We start from the raw sequence: 4,963 nt of genomic DNA on the forward strand, positions 1-4,963 counted from the left end.
TGTACCCATTGAGTAATGCCTCACCCCTCACTCTCTCCCACCCTCCCAAGTCTGCAGTGTCCTTCATTCCCCTCTGTGGGTCCATGTGCACTCCTTTTTTTAGCTCCCACTTACAAGTGAGAATATGCAGTATTTGACATTTTTTCTGAGTTGATTCACTTAAGATAATGGCCTTTGACCAGGCGTAGTGGCTCACACCTATCATTCCAGCACTTTGGGAGGCCAAGGTAGATGGATCACCTGAGGTCAGGAGTTCGAGACCAGCCTGGCCAACAGGGTGAAACCCTGTCTCTAGTAAAAATACAAAATTTAGCTGGGTGTGGTGGTGGGCACCTGTAATCTCAGCTACATGGGAGGCTGAGGCAGGAGAATCACTTGAGCCCAGGAGGCGGAGGTTGCAGTGAGCTGATATCACGCCACTGCACTCCAGCCTGGGTGACAGAGAGAGACTCCATCTCAGGAAGAAAAAAAAAAAAAAGATAATGGCCTTTGGTTCTGTCCGTGCTGCTCTAAAAGACATGATTTCACTCTTTTTTATGCCTGCAGAGTATTTTATGAGCATATATACCATATTTTCTTTATCCAATCAACCATTGATGGACACTGAGATTGATTCCATATCTTTGCTATTGTAAATAGTGCTGCTGTAAACATATGAATGCAGGTATCTTTTTGATATAATGACTTCTTTTCCTTTGGGTCGATGCTCAGTAGTGGGACTGCTGGATTAACCGTGGTTCTAATTTAGTTCTCAGTTTCGAGTCACCATCTCAGGAGGGCCTTCCTGAACTGCCTGGGTAGAGCAGCCCAGCCTGCTGGGTGCTGGTGACTATTTTCATCTGCTTTATTTCTGCCTCATCGTCCTGGAGCCACAAACTTGTGAAATCCATGGAGCTCAGCTTTGTCTGGCTTCCCCCACTGCCTCCAACACCCAGCACAGGGCCTGGCTTGCAAGGGGTGCCTGGTCCCTCTGCATGAGGCCCAGAACTATGATCGTAGTTCACTTGCTCATAGGACAGGATGACAGGAGGGCAAGCTGCACCAGTAGGTGTTCACGGATGCATGGGATAAAGGCAGGGCCCCACACAAGATAAAAATGCAGGGCTCTAGTTCAAGGATTCCTGAGCGACGTTAACGTCAGTGGTGAGGCCATGTTTGTACCATGTGCCTTTGGTATGATGTGAGGAGAAGAGCACTTTACCTCTGGGGTCCTCCCAAAACCCCATAACTCAGCGGGCACAGTGGCTCACACCTATAATCCTAGCACTTTGGGAGGCTGAAGCGGGCAGATTTCCTGAGCTCAGGAGTTCAAGACCAGCCTGGCCAACATGGTGAAACCCCATCTCTACTACAATACAAAAAATTAGCCAGGCATGATGGTGCATGCCTGTAGTTCCAGCTACTCGGGAGGCTGAGGCAGGAGAAGCTCTTGAACTGGAGAGGCAGAGGTTGCAGTGAGCCAAGATCGTGCTACTGCACTAAACCCTGGATGACAGAGGGAGACTCTGTCTAAAAAACAAAACCCATAACTCCAGTCTAACCAGGAGAAAATCATCAGACAAATCCAAATTGAATGACATTCTATAACTTACCAGCACTCCTCAAAGACTATGAGGAATTTCAAGACGACAGCAGAGTGTTAAACCAAACGCCAAGCCCTTCTAAGCACAGGGCCTGGGCGATAGCAAAGGCCACATACCTGGGAAGCAGCCTGGGCAGGAGGCCTGAGAAGCAAATGGTGGGGGTGCCCCAGGCCCCCACAGCCCTTGGAAGCAGGAAAGGGGTCCCTGTGAAGGAACCCTGTGGGTGGGGGTGAGGATGGGGGAGGAACCAGGGGCCTAAGCTGGAGAAGGGGTAAAGGGTGTGACTGTGGGCAGGACCCAGGGCCCCTCTCTGAGGGTCCTCAGCACAGGGGGGCTGCCATGAAGTTGGGCACTGCCCAAGCAGGCCATGCAGCCCATCTAAAAAGAGACCCCCATAGCTGCAGGGCCCCAGCAGCTGGGACATCAGAGTTCAGCCACCCACAACCCATGAGTGTCCCCTGCATCCCGAGTCTGCTCCTGTCCCCAGCAACAAGCAAAACAAAGATGGAAGGAGCCCCCTCAGTGTCAGAGACCCCTCACCGTGAGGGTTCAGCTCTGACCCTCACTAGGGCGTGCAGAAGCAATGCCCAATCAGGAACAAGACCAGCACTTTAAATTAGACAGGACTCATTCAGAAAACTATGTCAGCAGAAAAACAGAATCTTCTCAAGGTATCTCCAAGGGGTAGAAATTGGGGCATTTGGCTTCCCCCAGGTGATAGCAGTGTTTGGGTGGAAAGTAACATGCCTTCATATTCGGGTCAAACTGGTACAGATTCCTCAGCAGTTCCCAATGAACTCTATGGGGAATGCAAAGAATGTTCTAATGAGGAAGGGGTCAGGAGGCCTGGGCTCTGGTTCTCTGTTGCCAATTTGCTGTGTGATTGGGATGAGTCCTTAGCCCTCTCTGGGCCTCAGTTTCCTTGGCTGAACAGTAAGGAAGCTGTTTGGGGTGAGCTCTGGCAGGCAGGGGCCTACTGTCCTCACTCTCCTGCAGGGCTGGCAGGGCAGGGAGAGAGATAGGCTGGGTGAGAAAGGGTCTCTGGGGAAAGGAGGAGAAGAGGGGCTTTCCTGGGGCTGATAGAGGCAGGGGAGCATCCGTGCAGAGGTGACACGGGGCGCCGAGGGGGAGGTTCCGCTGTGGTTAGGAGCTGAGTTCAGAACTCACACTTGGGTTTGGATCCTGGCTCTGCTGTCTACTTGCTGGGTGACTTTGGGCAAGCAGCTTAACCTCTCTGGGTCTGTTTTCTTATCTGCAATATAGATGAAACGGCCATCCCTATCTCACGAGGGTGCTCTAATTAGATGAGGCAGGGCCTATAATTAAAGGGCAAAGGTGGTCAGGATGATTGAGGGCAATGGCGCTTTGCGAGCTGATACTACCTTACAACAACCCTGAAAGGTGACACTGTCAATCCTTGAGCCCTGAAGAAACGGACAATCAGTGCAAGAAAGTGTCACCCAGCAAGAAAGTGAACAGGACCCAGCTCCCCTATTCCACGAGGGTTCCCCAGAGGCATGTACAATGGAAATTGACAACAGGAAAATCAGCAGCCCAGTCACCATTTGAAAAGATGCTCATGGCCCGATGCAGCGGCTCACGCCAGTAATCCCAGCACCTTGGGGGCCAAGGCAGGTGAATCACCTGAGGTCAGGAGTTCGAGATCAGACTGGCCAATATGGTGAAACCCCATCTCTACTAAAAATACAAAAATTAGCTGGGCATGGTGACAGGTGCCTGTAATCCCAGCTACTCAGGAGGCCGAGGCAGGATAATCGCTTGAACCTGGGAGGTGGAGGTTGCAGTGAGCCAAGATCTTGCCACTGCACTCCAGCTTGGGCAACAGAGCGAGACTCTGTCTCAAAAAAAAAAGAAAAGAAAAAAAGAAAGAAAAGAAAGAAAGAAAAATGATGAAAGAACCACCCCCCACAAAAAAATGAAAGGGAGACAGACAGGAAAGAAAGGAGGGCAAGAAGGAAGGAAGGAGGGAGGAAGGAAGGAAGTGCAGACAAGCCCCTGACCCATAGCACTGCACACAGCCTCTTCCCAAATGCCCTGGTGCAACCACGCCAGGACGGCCTGGAGCAGCACCTGCTGGCCACTTCCCTGGCCGCACGGTGCTGGCATCCTCCCTGCAGTCCAGCAGCCGTCCTCCACTGGCCATAAAGGCCCCTTTCTCTGGTGGCTGTTTGTGTTGGGCCCTACCCACCTCCACGGGCAGCCTCCAGACACTGCTGGCAGGCACGAGGACACAGTCCCTGCCCGCTGCTGAAGGGCCGCCTTTGTGGACACATGAACCAGCCGGCTGGTGCACCCTGGCCCTTGGAAGCCAGCTGCTTCCCCATCCTGCTCATCCAGGAGGTAAACAGGACCGACAGCCAGCCTCTGCCACGTTCCCAGCCCCCTCCCCACCCCAGCTCTGCGAGGTCCTGAATCCAGGAATGAACACACAGCCCCTGTTCTTCCTCAACCCACGACATAAATCACTGCTTCTCTGGCCAGGCAGCATGTATCACAGGCGCCACTGACGCCTGCTGCCTGGAAACAGGGCCCGGTCCTGCTCCTGCAGGCCTCCTGGAGCTGTGGGTGAGGCAGGACCGGGATCCGCCTGGGGCCACAGCTAGGGACAGTTCCAAGGTGTATTTCTCATTTTTAAAACACTGCATGTATTTAAACATGCCCTGCCTTGTTCCAGAGAAGATCTAAAGCAGCTACAAGGACACATCAGATGCAACCAGTGTAAATGAAGACTGGGATGAAATGCTCAGAATGACTTTTTTTTTTTTTTTTTTAAGAGACAGGGTTTCACTCTGTTGCTCAGGCTGGAGTGCCGTGGTGGGATCCTAGCTCACTGCAGCCTCAAACTCCTGGGCTCAAGCAGTCTCCCTGCCTCAGCCTCCTTAGTAGAGACTATAGGTGCACGCCACCACACCAGGTCGAGATTTTGAGTATAGTTTAAAACAGAGGAACATCCGAAGCCATGTAAATGTTCAATGATAGGGAATTGATTAAATAAATTACAATATAGCCACACAATTCAATTCATAATATTTATTATGCAGTGATTAATACTGAAGTTATAGGTATAGAACCTAATTAATTTACTACTTATGTATTTATAGAACCTAATGGCAAGTTTGTATGTATAGGCCTAAGAGGATTTTTCCTCAAAGGGAGCTAGAAGTCTCATGACCTTCTTGAAATGACTATGGCCTCCAAGAAGTCAAGAGTCACAGTATAAACTCTATGTATTGTAAAATCCCACTTTTACGTATGTGTGTAGTCTGGGAGGCTGTACCACAAACTTCAAAGTGTCCTTATCTCTGAGTATTAGAATTGTGTATTTTTTCATCATTTTTCTACCAGTGTGATCTATGCCC

This window comes from Pan troglodytes, chromosome 8, assembly GCF_028858775.2.
Source record: "Pan troglodytes isolate AG18354 chromosome 8, NHGRI_mPanTro3-v2.0_pri, whole genome shotgun sequence".
In the NCBI taxonomy this organism is placed as follows: domain Eukaryota; kingdom Metazoa; phylum Chordata; class Mammalia; order Primates; family Hominidae; genus Pan; species Pan troglodytes.